Below are 17,404 nucleotides of genomic sequence, written 5' to 3' on the forward strand. Positions count from 1 at the left end.
CCAGCTTGTGCTTTTTCCAGCCCAGCGTTTCTCACGATGTACTCTGCATATAAGTTAAATAAGCAGGGAGACAATATACAGCCTTGACGTACATACTCCTTTTCCTATTTGGAACCAGTCTGTTGTTCCATGTCCAGTTCTAACTCTTGCTTCCTGGCCTGCATACAGATTTCTCAAGAGGCAGGTCAGGTGGTCTGGTATTCCCATCTTTTTCAGAATTTTCCACAGTGTATTGTGATCCACACAGTCAGAGGCTTTGGCCTAGTCAATAAAGCAGAAATAGATGTTTTTCTGGAACTCTTGTTTTTTCCATGAACCAGCGGATGTTGGCAATTTGATCTCTGGTTCCTCTGCCTTTTCTAAAACCAGCTTGAATATCAGGAAGTTCCCGGTTCACGTATTGCTGAAGCCTGGCTTGGAGAATTTTGAGCATTACTTTACTAGCGTGTGAGATGAGTGCAATTGTGTAGTAGTAGTTTGAGCATTCTTTGGCATTGGAATGAAAACTGATCTTTTCTATTAAATATTGTGACTGAATATCTGAATGATCTCAAAGTGGAAAAATAATCTCAAAATTCATATTTTTTTTGAACCTTGATATGGCAGACCCTACTGACATGATAACAGAACTCCAGTTTGTTTGTGGCTCGCAACATATCCAAGCCCAGGATGTGAATCAAAACAAGTCTAATATGATCATGTCTGTTTCCTTCCTGTTTGCTGGTCACTTATTCTCCTAGCTTTTCTTGTGTCATGGAATGGCCTATATCTGCCCAATCAGATGCTCAGGGCTTGCATGAATTTCCTGTTGCTGCTGTTAGAAACTATCACAAATTCAGTGCCTTAGCCCCCAAACGTATCCTCTTAAAATTCTGGATGCCAAAAGTCCAAAGTCAGTCTCACTGGGCTAAAGTTTAGATGTTAGCAGGGCTGTTCTTTTGGGCAACTCTAGGTTACAATCTGTTTGCTTGCGTTTTCTAGCTTCTGGAGGCCATTATTCTGGCTTGTGACTCCTTCTTCGTATCACTCCAACTTTCTGTTGGTCATTCTATGATCTGTTTCTCTTCTGTGTCAAACTTTCTTCCTCCCTCTCACAAGGACCCTGTGATTACACACAGAGATCACCTAGTTAATCCAGAATCATCTTTCACTCAAGATTCTTAATCATATCTGTGAAGTTCTTTTGCTGTATAAGTAACACCCACTGGTTCTAAGGGCTAAGAGGAGGATATGGTATGTATTAGTCCACAGACCAGGCCTTTGGGTAAGTTTTTGCTTTCTGATCATTGATGAGCCCTCTCTTCAGTTTCTCCCTTCCTTGCTAAGAATTTGTGGGAGACATTTTTTTTGTAGCCATGGTTTTTAACTAAATTTTTTTCTAGCCTTATTGAGGTATGGTTAACAAATAAAAATTGTACATGTGTAGACTGTACAATGTGATATTTTTAAGGTCTACAACATGATGATTTAATAAACTTGTATATTGTGAAATGATTATCACAATCAAGTTAATACTTTTTGGTGTGTGTGTGTGTGTGTTGAGAACACTTAAGATCTACTCTCTTAGCCTATTTCAAGTATGTACTACAGTATTATTCACTGTAATCACCAGAACTTAATCAACATATACCAGAAAATTTGTGCCCTTTGACAAACAGGCTCTCCATTTCCCTTACCCTCCAGTCAGTGGCAACCATCTTTCTACTTGATGGTTCTTTGAGTGTGATTTATTTATGTACTTATTTATTTTAATTTTTTGAAAACTTTGGCTGCACTCCTCTGCATGTGGGATCTTAGTTCCCAACCAGGGATTGAAACTGCACCCCCTGTACTGGAAGGCAAGTGTGACTTTTTTAGATTCTACTTATCAGTGAGGCCATATAGCACTTTTCTTTCTCTTCTTGACTTTGAGCCCTTAGCATAATGTCTTCCTGGTTCACCTTTGTTGAAGCTTGGCTGCTTAGCGCTGCTGCAGCCATGTTGTAACTGGTAAATGACATCAAGGGCTTCCCAGGGGCTCAGTGGTAAAAATCCACCTGCAATACAGGAGATGTGCGTTCGATCACTGGGTCAGAAAGAGCCCCTGGAGAAGGAAACAGCAACCCACTCAGGTATTCTTTCCTGGGAAACTTCATGGACAGAAGAGTCTTGAGGGCTACAGTCCATGGGGTCGCAAAAGAGTTGGACATGACTGAGCGACTAAACAACAACAACAAAATGACATCAAAGGATGAAAACCGCACACCAAGGACAGAGAGAGCCTAAGCTCTTAATAGCAATGTTGAGCCACTGCACAGAACCTTGAACAATATGCCTCCAAATTTCCTTTAGGGAGGACAATTAGCTGACTTTTCTGTTGATGCCACAGTTAGTAGGTAATGTTATTTGCAGATGAATACACCTTCATGGCTCTATTTGAGCCAAATGAAGTTCACTGCTCTTTGTAGCTAGGAGAGTGTTATATTATTTCAATATTATATGGATCAGACTTTAATAATATAGACCTTAATATTAATATAGAAACAGACACTTGCACAGATAGAAGAAACTATAGATAACATTTGGCTCAACCTCTTTATTTTAAAGATTACTAATTTGAGGCTCAAAGAGGTGATAGATTTCTGCAAGGTCAACAACCAAAATTCTTCATAACTAGGATTACAATTTCATTTTCTGGCTCCTGAAAGTGAAGTCGCTCAGTCGTGTCCAGACTCTTTGCGACCCCGTGGACTGTAGCCCACCAGGCTCCTCCGTCCATGGGATTCTCCAGGCAAGAATTGGAGTGGATTGCCATTTCCTTCTCCAGGGGATCTTCCCGACCCAGGGATCAAACCCAGGTCTCCCGAATTGCAGGCAGATGCTTTTAACCTCTGAGCCACCAGGGAAGCCTTTTCTGGCTCCTAATTCAACAATATTCCCTTTACCTGTGAAGCCTTGGAACAACTGAAATGATAACTTGGAGGGAAGAAAAGGGCAAAGAACAAACATTTTACACTTTCTCTGGGATGCAGGCTTTAACTAGGTTTCTAAGATAATATAATTTAACGGGGAGAGCACTTGACATTAAAACGCAAAATTTGTTTTTAAAAGGCTAGGATCGTGACACATTAAAGCACTTTCGGGAAGTTAGTAATGAATACCAAGAAAAACTGATGGTTTTTATTATACATGAACAAAGAAGTTGCTCCTCTGGAATTGAAGGTGTTTCAGCGTCATTGTTGCTCATGGGGAGGAGTAGATACGTGGATTTCTTTTTTTCTCAGGACAGCTTCATCCAAATAAAACTCCATGTGTTTCACCATCCATAATGGATAGTGCCCATCACTCCTTGAATATCATCATATGGTTGGTGGTTGGCGGATAATGGAGCACTGAGTGTCAAGGTGACTGGCTTTCAATGCACACAAAACTAAAAATTATAGACCTGTCATTCCAGAGGCAGGCCACAATTAGCTGTCTATGCAACTTGAAATTTCCATTTTGCCAGCTGAGTAATCAGTTGACTGGAGTTTCTCATTTTGGATGCATTTCTAAGCCTTTTGTGTGCACGTTTTTTAAAAATGTGGATTCTAAAGTAAATAAACAGTGCACTTAATCAGATATATCTTTTTTTAGAAACACCCTCTTCCCAAACATACAGACAAACCCCAATATTGTTATAATAGTGACAACAATAGTGTGACAAAACAATTTAAGCCTTGAGTATTTTATTTAGTAAAACTTCAAGCTGCAAAATGAAAGTCCTGCCTTAGTATCTGGGAGTCCAGGGTCGAGAAAGAGAAATAGAATTTTGGGCATCAGATGAATTGATAAGGTCACCAAGTAAGAGGTAAAAATCAGTCAAAACTAGGGAATTTTAGTCTTGGAAACACTTACTGACTGAAAACTCTCTGTTTACCTATTTTCTATCTAGATTTGCTTTCTAATTCTATATCTGAGTTCTTTCTTCCATCTTTGTCTTTCAGAGTTAGAGAAAATGATGCCAAAGTGAGGTCTGTTGGAAACTGTACTGCAATTTCCATTCATTTGCTGAAATGCAGTAAATTCCAGGACCCTACAGTCTCAGATTCGATTCTAGCTACTTGAACCTGAATCTTCTTCACCCTCCTTGTCCCTTGCCCCTCATTCCACAGTGCTGTCTGTCTCACTGGGATGATCCCTGTCTAAATTTAAATTGCCAAGCAAGGAGGATGTAAGTAAAGTTGACAATCAGTACTAATTAAGGAAAAGATCAGAAGTCTGGATCAGAATTATTTGAGTGCAATTCTCTTGACAAGTCTTGGAAATCTCAAGATTTTATTTAACTTTCCACCATGATTTTGATTATTCGGAGTGTTAGACGAGGTTATGAGGAATAGAAGAGATTTGCTAGGCACAGTAAAAAATTGAATTTGTATTGTATTGAAATAGGTCCTAACTAGACTGTTGATGGTGAAATATTGACTATTCTATTGCTTTGAATGATTGAGTGTCATATTTTACTGAGAATTGATTTCTGAGCCTCAGTCAAGGAGTGATTGAATTTGCAATTAGAATCACTCTTTTGTGTAATTCAGATTATGCAAAAATCATTCTGAAATAGCAACTGAGATTTAATTCAGGATTTGGTATATGGTTTCTCTTTAATTTCTCTCTATTTGTTGTTGCGTGCTCAGTTTTTAAAGGAGCAAAAGACTTTTTTTTCATCTCTTTAGGGAAAAAAAGGACATAATCTAGAATTACAGCTGGCTTGACTATCTGTTTTATAAGAATCTAAGACTAGCAATTGGTTAATATCCTGTCTCCCATTTTGAAAAATAGTAAGCTTTGTCATTGATTCCTAATGATTAAAACAAAAAAAAGGGAAAGGCTTTTCAAAACCAAGATAGAATCTCTTTAATTCCAAAAGAGTCCATTTAAGAAATATAAACTGTGAAGATAAGCAAAATCCATTTTCTCTAAAGGAAAGCATTTTCAAATGAACAGAAAAAGCAAATGTGGATTTAATTAGGTGGATTCAGATGGGTATTAATTATTCACCTTTCCAGGGTGAGAATAGCGTTGCTAAAGAAATGAATAAGCCATGCTATTGCCTTCTTTCCTTTCCTTTCTTTTTGTTGCTGTTGCTCTGATCTGAACTGGCTGAAGATGTGATAGGAGGAGGACAGAATGAAAATTTGCCCTTCCCTTCACAATTGGGGGTAGATTGTCTTTGAAAAGTGTACTATCTTCCACTGAAATAAAATGTTATTGATTATTTACTTTGAGACATAATAAACCTTCCTATGTTTCCTTGTTAGGTCTGGAATATACACACATTCATTTGTTATACTCTCTTTAATACTTGAAAAATAGCTAAATAAAGTTTGTCCTTATTTTCAAAGTTCCATACATGCTAGATAGGGATAAAATCCTAAGTGGCCAAAAATTCAAGTTGATAATGATCACACGACTAGACCTGTTTACTTTTGCACAGTCTCTTTTAAAAGCATTTGTTAAGTATCTGCTCCCTTATCCAAGAAAATGCACGATGCATATGGAGTTTACTAACGGACTATACATAAACCCAGCATAGTAAAAGATCAGCACTATCTGAGTACCAAAAAAATATATTAGTTCCAAGTGGAAGAAAAGTGGAGTCAGAAAGAACCTAGGGATAAGATTTAGCAAATTTGGGTTCTGGTCCTGATACTGTTACTGATGAAATATTACATATGTCCCCATATTTATCAAAATATTTATCAGCGTATGTTGTGTTGGGTGGTGGTGGATGCATGTGGCAGAATGGAGTTAGAGGGAGTAGAGGCAGAGAGAAACCAACCTTGAATAGTGTTTCCAGGAAGCGAAAAGACTGTTATCCTGTCTACATTCTAATTTCAGATGTACTCTACATACTTTTAATTCTTTAAGTAACCTCCTGTTAACTGCCTTTTATAGTTGAGGAAACCAAAACACATGAGGACAGTGAGTGACTTGGCTCAAATTGGATAGCTGGTTGATAGCAAAGCTGGAACAAGACTCTAAGCCTCAGATTTTCTGTGTAAGATACCTTTTCCCGTTAAATGAGTTATTTTAACCATGAGTTTCTGGAAAGATGCAATCTTTTCGAAGTAACTCTGCATCCCTGTAGGTTGTTGCAGATGGCTTTTTAAAAAGTTGCTATAACTATGATCATCCTAACATATCCATTATAAATTTTGATCTGGTATAGAAAAATATGATTTATTTATATGGTAACCGTTGTTAAATCCCATGACTATTAAAGGAAAAGAATTGTAGAGATATAGGAAAAGATTCCATTCTTTATTTAAAAATCATCTTTTGTAGGGAGAAGTATGTAAAGAGTTGAAGAGGAGTCAGAAACAATGAATCCACTTGTGCAATTCTGTTTAGGTAAAATTCCTTGGTGAAACTGGAAGTCACTTGAAGAAATGTTTATTTGTATACATGTGGCAGAAGCTTGTCTAATCTTGAATTAGCTGGTATTTTTAAAAACAATATTCCTTTTGGTAAAGTCCAGGAATCATGTAACAAAGTGTCCCTTTACTTTGCCAGAGAATAAATGATTGAAAGTCTTAAGAAAAATACTGTTAATCGCTATAAACATTCTACTTCTATACACCTCTATAAATGTATTTTTTTCATACTAGTTGCTACATTTGTAAAGAAGTGGGTGAGTCAGAAACAAAACAAATGCTAAGGGGAAGGTTATTTATAGACAAATGTAATGAATAAATTAAACTCCAAATTAGTACAGTCTTAATAATGCATTCTACTTCTCTTCCAAATCTTGATTTATTACTATTTTGTAACAGACTTTCTGCATAACTCACTGATGTCTTGGTGTTGTTTTTCTGTAAAAAAGAACTTTTTTTTTTGATGGACTAGAGGTTAACCAAATTTTATAGCTTAGTTAAACCATTTTTTGTAGATGGCCAGAATTCTGCCATTACTATAAATTATCTTAAAACTCTATGTACATAAAGATTGGCCATTTAATGAATGTATTATTCTTTGTTAACATTATAGGTGGGCTTAAATCCCACACTAAAGTGGTCATAAATAATACAATGACTGCTAAGTCAAGTTAATATTAAAAGCAGAGTTTTGTGGTGCATCTTTAAGTACCAGAATTCTCAGGGCTCTAGTTTAAAAAAAAAAAAAAAAGACAACACAAAGTCATGGAGCAGTAGTTTATCCTCCCTCCCCCTCCCACCATCCCCCAATTTATCTAAGTTTTATGGGCCTTTTTCTTCTCATGAAAATTATCCTCTCACATCATGCGCGTGTATCTGGATCTGAACTGCCTGTGAATTACACCTTGAATAGATTCCCCAAACTGGAGAAGCGCAAATGTTCCCCTTCTGAATATTTTAGACTTGTATGAGTTCTCTAATAATATTTTTGTTTTTGTGCAAGGCCGCTTGTGAGGCAGCCTGGAGCCTTGAATGCTGACAGCCTCCATTAGCATTAATGCTGTTCTCTTATCTCCCCTCGCTCTCCTCCGCTCCCCCCTCGCTCTTTCTTGTCTGACGGTTCCCTGACACCGTTGACAAGGCTGACACCACCAATCAGCTTCGACTCAGCAAGGTCACTGTTCAGACTTGACTCGTGATTGGCTGCTGCGCTTCAGCGTGTTATTACTGTCTGATTTGATCGGAGGCAGGGGGTGGTCTCCAATCAAACAGAGAAAAGGTCCTAGAGAAGGTAATTAAATCCTGTCAGAGGCAATTATCGGTTCCAGGGCCATGACTCTGGCCCTGAATGCAGATGATCTGAAACTGTATTCTTGTAGAAATTCAAGAGGGCTCCTGGCATGGTTCAGCTAGGCATAAAGGAAGCAGCAGGCTCTCTGCAAACAATGCAGTTCTGTATTTTGAACCTTTCTGCCTTTTTTCCCCCTTTACCCGAAGACTTCTGTTTTCACTGATCAAAAATATTCCTTTTCAGGTCACATTCTAATTAATTTACTAGACAAGGTTTTCCTTTCTGGTACGTAAATAATGACAAGTTTTACTAAAGAACTTCTGCCCCCAACACGGGCTGTAAGAAACAGCCTTTACCAAGGCAAACCAAAGCCTTTCATGAAAGGATACTGTGCTGTATTTGGGACCAAGGGAGAGAAAAATGTAAAGCCTTTAACGTGGATATTCTGCCTGAGATGGATCTTGCCCTGCTTGTTTATACTCTCCTGTGCTCATGATGGAGTTTGTTGCTGTGGCAAACCTGGAAGTTTCTCCCAGATAGTCTATGGACAGCTGTGTGCATTTAATGACGACCGTGTTTGAAGGACAGGAAAAAGCTTCTGCAGTTTTCACTACATGAGGGAAAGGTCTTTCCCTAACCTTCAAAAGAATATTTAGGAGAGGTAAATTGTTTAAACAGCCTGGGACATACAAACATAAAGAAAGGAATGTTGTATTTTTAATTGGAAAGAGAATGCAAAGATAAACTCCATAGGTGCCCTTCTGTTTCTATATAGATAGAAGACTTTGGTTTTGTTCCCTGTGTGATTTCTCTTCAATTTTATTAAATAAGCTTTGCTGTGTGGTTTTTGTCGGAAGAACTCACCCCTAAAAAGTAAACCCCTCTCCAGTTCTTGAATCATGTTAATTGTTCTCAGTGATAGTAACCAGTTTAGCATGAAAAATATTTCAAAGGATAAAGGTACATCATTAGTGTCTATATGCTCACTCTACTGGCTTTAACAGACTTTATGAAATGTTGCTCTCAATAAATGTCAGTCTTCCAGATAGATAGCCTTGATTTCAACCTTTGTGTTTTCTGAGGCTGGGTTTTTTTTTTTTTTTTCCAGAATAAGATGCTGAAAACACCATTAAAACAATTTCTGTATTGTTGCTGATGAAACAGTTTAACCACCAGGGTTTCTCCCGAGGGAACAGTTAACTTTTTTCTAATCTTGGTTGTTTTCTTTGTTTCTAAAACACCATATTCCTTAATACGCCTGACTTTATTTGTTTTGCTGAAACATAAACAGATGCTTTAAGCAAAACATCATTTTAAAAAAGTAGTCCCTGCTACTAGTCCATTAATCAGGATGAGGTATCAGGCTGGGAGAGAAATTGGTGGGAGAAGATGTTAATAATAAGGAAAACTGCTTTGGACACTGATTGGCTGAGTTAAAAAAAATATCATTAGTCCAAATCTGCACACATGATTGTGGAAATGATGTTTCATTCATCTCATATTATGTCTTTGGAACATCAAAGGCTTCATCAACTTCCCTAATAAAGATAAAATAGATATGAAGAGAGAAGCAAACTGCTCAAGAATCTGTCAAAATATTTTAGATGATCAGGTTCCCTGCTGTTACAGACCAGCTCACTTTTCCTCTGAGTGACAACTCTTTCATTTTTGAGTTAGAGTGTTTCTTAAAATTTTTTAAATTTATTTTTATTTTTAAAGTCTTTATTGAATTTGTTACAATACTGCTTCTGTTTCATGTTTTGTTTTTTTGGCCACAAGGCAGGTGGGATCAAACCCGTAACCCTCTGCATTGGAAGAAGCTTTAATCATTGGACCACCAGGGAAGTCCGTACTTTATTTTTTTTTTTTTCCTGTAATTTGACCAACTATTTTATACTGAAGTGGTAGCTATTTTACAGAAGACACCTCTTATGAAAAAATCTCTGTGTAGGGAAGAAACTTTTGTAGATAAAGCAAAAGGAAAAACATTTGAAATATGTTCACCCTGGTGATTAATATCAGTGCTCCTAAAAGAGAGGAAAAAGAGAAAAAAGGAAAACAAACTGGATCACCTGTGCCTGGCTTACTGGAGTCCTCTGTATGTCAGGCATCTTTATCCTTTTGCTCTGAATACATCTTTCAAGCTCCCTTACTTGCCTGGGAACTACTTAAGGACAGGAATGGTGTCCTACTCCAACTAAGGTACCCACAAGCCAATAAATTGAAGACTCTCGTATTCTACAGACCTTTATAAGATGCTCATATGAGTCTCTGTGAGATGGGATCACTCCCAAGTTGAGATTCTAGAAGTCATCAATAAGTATATAGTAATGTTACTTAATCAGACAAGGGAGTTAACTATTAAAAAAAGGTCCATCTAGTCAAAGCTATGGTTTTTCCAGTAGTCATGTATAGATGTGAGAGTTGGACTTTAAAGACAGCTGAGCACTGAAGAATTGATGCTTTTGAACTGTGGTGTTGGAGAAGACTCTTGAGAGTCCTTGGACTGCAAGCAGATCCAACTAGTCCATCCTAAAGGAAATCAGTCCTGAATAGTCATTGGAAGGACTGATGCTGAAGCTGAAATTCCAATACTTTGGCCGCCTGATGCAAAGAACTGACTCACTGGAAAAGACCCTGACGCTGGAAAAGATTGAAGGCAGGAGGAGAAGGGGATGACAGAGGATGAGTTGGTTGGATGGCATCACCAACTCGATGGACATGAGTTTGAGCAAGCTCCAGGAGTTGGTGATTGACAGGGAAGCCTGGCGTGCTGCAGTCCATGGGGTCATAAAGGGTTAGTCATGACTAAGTGACTGAACTGAACAAAGGAAATGGCAACCCACCCCAGTATTTTTGCCTGGAAAATTCCATGAACAGAGGAGCCTGGCGGGCTACAGTCCATGGGGTCAAAAGGAGTCAAGCGCAACTGAGCACAAAATGTCCTACTGTGGCATTATCTGATGGCTGTTATCTGTGCCAAAGCTTGTTTTATTTGTTTTATCCCTAAAGATGGGAGTTTTTATGCTTTTACTTAATTTTGTGACCATTTAAGTACCATCCATTAGAACTGCCGTAATGAAAAATATCTGAGATCTTTAGAATTATGTAGGTAGGCTGTCTGCGTGATGTGTCTTTAAAAAGGTTTGTAAACAGAACTTTTCAGGGGACATTATGTTGTGTATTGAAATGTATTTTAAAATTAACAATGATTATGCAAAACATAGAAAATAATTCACATTTATGTCCTTATGTTCAGTTGCTTTGGTCAGCATTATTGGAGTGAGAAGAGAGGATTCGCCTTTTAATTGGTCTTTTCTAGATTTCTGGTGAGATTCCTACCACCACTGATGGCAGGAGCACACAGCCCAAACAAAGCTCATTGAGATACATTTTCAGGATGGTGCATATGGGGGCAGTAATTTATGAACAGTAATAGGAGCTGGGTATGCAATTCCCTGCTCAACACCAGAATAAGTATACCCCACTGATTACTGAGTTCAGTGAAAATACTTGAGTAAAAAAGATAAAATTCAGCTGCTGTTCACCTCATTTGTAAGTTGGAATTCCTTAAAAGAAATTGGAAAAAAAAAAAAGAATGACGTGAAAATCACGATTAACCATTACACACTAAGAACTATATATTTTTTTAAAAGAGGAGTTGGCAGTGAAAAATTAGCTGGACCTTGCCACATAGGAAATGAAAAAATTAACTTTCACTGTTCTGTGATGTTGCTGCAAATTCGCTGTGTTGCAAGCTGCATTTTACCCCTCAAGGGATCTGAAAACTTATCAGATTTTATTAATTTATTGGCTCTGTGCTGAGGTGTATTGTAAACCAATTTTAAGTACTTCATTTTGCTATTTATTCACTGCTCACTAAAAGAAGCAGCCTTTCCTACAAACCCTGAGGGTTTCCATAATCAGTTATATTATAGCTTTCCTCAACCTGAGGATATGAAATCTAAATACATTTAAATATTTTATTTGATGTTTCTTAATGGGTGTCACCTTCATTCCTGACTTGCAGAATTAAGGACATATTCTTTCAGCACTGGCATCAAGGTTGGGGATTGAAGGTGTGATTGAAGGAGTACCCCCTTCCTTCCTATTTATAGTAGATGGCAATTTTACCTCTCCCCTTCTTCTGGAGACAAAAATTGGCAAATGAGGATGGTGAAGTAGGAATGCTCATTTTACCTGTGATAAATCATAATGGAAAAGAATATGAAAAAGAATACATATGTGTATATATGTACACGTATATGCATGCCTGCTAAGTCAGTTCAGTTGTCTCCAACTCTTTGTGACCCTATGAAGTGTAACCTGCCAGGCTCCTCTGTCCATAGGATTCTCTAGGCACGAATACTGGAGTGGGTTGCCATGCCCTCCTCCATGGGAACTTCCCGACCCCAGTATTGAACCCACATCTCTTATGTGTCCTGCATTGGCAGGCAAGTTCTTTACCATTAGCACCACCTGGGAAGTCCATACACACATGCACATATAACTGAGTCATTTTGCTGTACAGCAGAAACTAACACAACATTGTAATTCAACACTTCTTAATAAATTAAAAAATAAGAAATGCTCATTTTAGAATGAGCGTGAAGTTGACTGGCAGGGTCAGAGAATGGTGGAGAAGAGATGAGAGCCGTGGTTTGGCACCAGGAGATTTGAAGGCTGAGAAATGGGGAAGAAGACAGGGGAGTGATGGGAGAGAGGTGAGGTCGGGGTGGAGGTGGAGAGGAGAAAAAGAAAACCTCTCATAAATGGAAATGGCGAGGGGCACCCAGCTGGAATTCCCAGGACTTGGTGGTTCTAAACAGGGTTCTATTCTAATTAGCTACTAGGGTTGATGGCTGTGATCAGTCCTGCTCAGCACCTGCTTCATTTTTTTCCTTCCCTGCCCCAGGGTTGAGAGGTAAAATCCAGGGTGCTCAGTTAAATCTAAATGTTAGACAAATAAGAATAATGTTTTTATAAAAGTATGGCCTAAGAGTTGCATGAGACATATTAAAAAAAAAAAAGGTATTCTGTGTTTATTGGATATTTGTATTTTCTTTGCTAGATCTGGAAACTACCCAACTGACCCAGAGTGATACCAGGAGCTTAGTGCAAGCACATGCAGAGGTTCCCCAAAGATGGGGCCAATATCAAGGTCAGTCTGAAAATTGCCCCTTGGTCAAATTTCTAAGAATGTTGAGGTTAGTTTTTGTTTGTTTGTTTGTTTCCTTTCCTCTTACCCTGGTCATCTTTAGATAGCACTGCAAATATTTTCTCTTTTGTTTTCTGATACCTAACTCTTCTGTCCATCTACTGCCCACCCCCACTCCCAGTTAATCACTCCCTTCCTCTGCTTCCCTCAACTCTTCCCAGTGTCTCCAGGAGACAAAGTGATAATTGACAAAGTGATCTTTACCTAAATGTTTGAGTTTCCTTGTCTGTTAATGGAAACCTTGTTCTTCCTTGAGGATCTTACTTCTTTTGTAGCTGTCTTAAGTTGAGATCAATCTGTGAGTTACCCCAAGAGTTATGGAGCGTGGAAACAGAGGGAACATTCTCATTGTAACTTCCAAATCTCACGAGAGCCCATTCTCTCTGTGTTTGCCATACTCTTCCCTTCTTTGCTGACAACTTCTCTCCTGTTCAGTCTCCACAGGTAATAAAGCCTTTGTCATCTGTCATCAAGACTCCATTTCTCCATCCTTTAATTCTGGACTGGACTTGTAAGTTTTTTGGCCAATCAAATGAGCCAGAAAGGACATCAAGCTGCTACTGAAGAGAGATCTTAAGAAGTCTTGCAGCTTTCTTTGTGTCACTATCAGAACACTTCTACTTGTGAACAGACTGAGTGGAGCTGAGGGGAGATGGAGACCATGTGGAGCAGAAATAAGCAGACCAGCTGAGATCCAACCACCAGATGAATGAATGAGGACATTCTAGACTTTCCGTCCCCAGCAGGGCTGCCAACTACAAAGATCAGCTGATTCTAATTAGACCAGACATTTTGGGCTGTCCCAGTCATCTCAGTCAACTCACAGAACACGAGCTAGATAATAAATATTTGTGGTTTTTAGGTACTAGGTTGTGGGACACTTGGCTCATCTTTTCCTTTTGATATATAAATTCTATCACTATCCTTGAATATTTCAGTGTCCATATAGAGAATTTTACAGACATCCTTTATTACATGATTTGGTTTCTTCATCTTTGAAGAACTTTACCTTCATCTTAAAAAAAGTACAGCTTGATACCTATCTATCTATATATACACACTACTATGTATAACATAGATAACTGCTGCTGCTGCTGCTAAGTCACTTTAGTCGTGTCCGACTCTGTGGGACCCCATAGATGACAGCCCACCAGGCTCCTCTGTCCCTGGGATTCTCCAGGCAAGAACACTGGAGTGGGTTGCCATTTCCTTCTCCAATGCATGAAAGTGAAAGGTGAAAGTGAAGTCGCTCAGCCATGCCCGACTCTTAGCGACCCCGTGGACTGGAGCCTACCAGGATCTTCCATCCATGGAATTTTCCAGGCAAGAGTACTGGAGTGGGGAACCATTGCCTTCTCCATAACATAGATAACTAATGAATACTAATTCATTAGTGAATAACTACTGATACTAATGAATACCGTATAGCACTGGGAACTATACTCAATACTCATGCTCTCTTAGGCAGCACGTATACCATACTCAGTACTCTGTGGTGACCGAAATGGGAAAGAAGTCTAAAAAAGAGGGGAGGTATGTATATGTGTAACTGATTCTCTTTACTGTACAGCAGAAACTAACACAACATTGTAAAGCAACTATACTCCAATAAAAATTTTTAAACTTACAGCTAACCTTAATGATTAGGATATGGAGAAAGAGACAGAAAGGGTAAAAGAGAGTGGGACCCAGTCTCAAGACTGATCTAAAGAGCTGAAATGTTTTTCAGATTGGCAGGGGAAGTGATGGCCAGGCAAGAGGGAAACTTCCTGTGGAAAGATAGTCAAGCTTAGACAGTTTAATCAAACTTCCCTGTCTGAAAAATATCTTCCCCTCAATCTGCCAAGGGCCAAACTTCCCCAAATAAATACCCAAACCAAAAAAAAAAAAAAAAAAACAACAAGGCTTGATTCAAATAGGTTGTAATTAAATAGTGTCTATAATAATAGGGTCTCAATCTAACAATTGTGTGATAGCAATGCATTTCTTTTCTTTGTAAAATAATCAACCCTTGTGTTCTGAAGAGATAAGATGTTGAGAGATGTATGTCAGCGCCTACCAGGGAAGAGAAGGGGGTGATCATCCCCAAGTGGTGGTAAAGGTAAAAAGAAGGAAATAATATCGGGATAATGGGAAAGGGAAGATAAATATTGCAAGCTTGTAAACCTGGTATAGAATAGGCATTAACAGTGGCAGAAGATGCTGAAGAGAATGGACGGCACTGGGTGCTTCATCAGTTTTATGAATCAGTAAATTCAACTCTCTGAACTTTGCTTTCCTCTTTCGTAAAATCAGTGAGTTAGGCTAAAAGCTGGGACAGCAGATTTGGGGGATGCTTACTAACTCTCCCTTTCCATGACCAGGTCAGAGTTTGATGATCAGCTATAATCCATTGTCCTTTTTACCTTGAATGTAGCTTTGAACCTTTTTGGTCTAGCAATCCAGGAAATTCCATCAATACAGCAGAGATAACGTCTGAGATGAAAACATGTTCCTTTACCCTAGACTAAATCATCGCAAATAACACTTGGAATTTTAAAATCCATTGTGCTTAGTGTGGAAGAATGTCAGTGATTCTTTCCATCTCTGCTTTAGGAGATGTGACAAAGGGTGGCCTCTTATAACCTGGCCACTCACATCAAATCACTTTAAGTTCTAGGAAAAAAAGTCAATATAGATATTTGTTCTCTTTCATCTATTTTTCAAAATTCTAAACATGGGAAACCAAAAAAGACATTTAAATTTAATTTTCTCAGGCTCAGAGGGGAAATTGATTTTTGACATGCCTAACTACCACTTTATCAGATATATAGATTTCAAGGGGCCAACATTCAATTTCATGAGCTTTTTTTCCTTTCTCATGTATGCCATATTGTAAATCCATTTTGAAGATATCATGACAGTTTTTTATATTTATTTTTGTTTCACTGGATGTTTCCTAAAGCAGAACCCAAATCTAGTCTTGAAACCAGGTCTCCTCAAATCACAAAAACCCACCCTTCTCTCAAAAATCATCTCTTCTTTGTTCTGACAGAAAACGGCACTTCCCAAATTATGCATCGTGTTGGAAAATTGTAGAGTGGGTGACACCCAGGTTTTTTTTTTAAGCTTATTAATATATCTTGAATAATCTTACCCTCTCCCTATGACACCAAAGATTGCAGAAATGTAAGCTAAGTCATGTTTTGAATCTTGTTCCAACAAGCAATCTTGAAAAAAGCCAGTATTCAATATATATTGAATATACAGTTGAATTATAAGAAAAATCTGATGGTATTCCAAACTCACACTTTTGGGGGGGTCATTTTACACTTTAAAATTTTGTTTTATTCTCTTCACAAATATTATTTCAATGCCTAATGTGGAAAACTTAGAAAACACAGAAAATCGAAAAAGAAAAGATGGCTCATTTCTTCTACCCACAAGTTGCCATGTCCCTTTCTGTCCTTTATCCTCACTCCCTCCCTACCTCCCATCTCTCAGGAATCATGAATAATCTATTGTTTTCATTGTCTCTGTTTAAACTTCATTAATGTACTATGAAAATGCTTCCACATAAATGCACATTCTTTCTCAACAACTTTTATTGAAGTACATCTTACAACACATGGTACAGTTTATGAGTTTCAAAGATGTATACAACCACATAACCAACACAGTTCAGATACAGAACTATTCCTTCTTCCAGTCAGTTCTTAATTAACATTACCTCCTCAAAGATAAGTCAAGTTAGTTTTACCTGTCCTTGAGCTTATTTAAATGGAACCATACAGCATGTCGTCTCTTAGGTTTGCCATATTTTCCTCAACACAAAATGATTTTGTAATTTGTTCTTGCTGCTGCACATAGTTCTATCTTTTTGATCCCTGAGTATCATTCATTGTATGAATATACCACAGTTTGACTTGGTTTTCTATTCTCCAATTAATGAACATTTATTTCCCAGTTTTTTTGCTATTTTGATTAAAGCTGCTGGAAACATTGTTGCTCAAGTCTTTTTTAAACATACAAATCATTTTCAGTGCTTGTGTAGGAACCCATTGAATCAGCATACTATATAAACAACTGCCATTAACTCAACCTCTATTGTTGGTCAGTAAATTATTTGGTGTTTTCACAATCATAAAGAATGTTGCAGTGCAAACCTTTGTGAGTTTTTGCCCTCTCTTTTTTATTATGGTAAACATTCGTAACATAAAGTGTACCATTTTAAGTGTATAGTTCTGTGACCTTAAGTAATTCACATTTTTGTCCAAACATCACCACTATCTATCTCCAGAAATTTTTTGTCATCTCAAACTGAAACTCTATACCCATTAAACAATAACTCCCTCCCCCAGCCCCTGATAACCACTATTCTACTTTGTGCATTTTGCTACTCTAGGTACCTCATATGTGTGGAATCATACATATTTGTTCCTTTGTGTCTGTCATATTTCACTTTAGCATAGTGTTTTCTGGTTCTTCCGAGCTGTGGTATTTGTCAGAATCTAAGTCCTT

At 38.0% G+C, this 17,404-nt stretch overlaps 1 long non-coding RNA gene across 1 annotated transcript; it reads left to right on the forward strand.

Annotated features, from left to right (window-relative positions):
• The first annotated feature begins 7,625 nt into the window (after window positions 1-7,625).
• On the forward strand, window positions 7,626-13,976 carry LOC120876835. The gene is made up of 3 exons (XR_005724219.1): window positions 7,626-7,686; window positions 12,758-12,847; window positions 13,340-13,976. It is a non-coding gene; the product is annotated as an uncharacterized LOC120876835 (long non-coding RNA).
• The last annotated feature ends 3,428 nt before the right edge of the window (window positions 13,977-17,404 follow it).

Source organism: Oryx dammah, unplaced genomic scaffold (assembly GCF_014754425.2).
Source record: "Oryx dammah isolate SB20612 unplaced genomic scaffold, SCBI_Odam_1.1 HiC_scaffold_17, whole genome shotgun sequence".
NCBI classification, from domain to species: Eukaryota; Metazoa; Chordata; class Mammalia; order Artiodactyla; family Bovidae; genus Oryx; species Oryx dammah.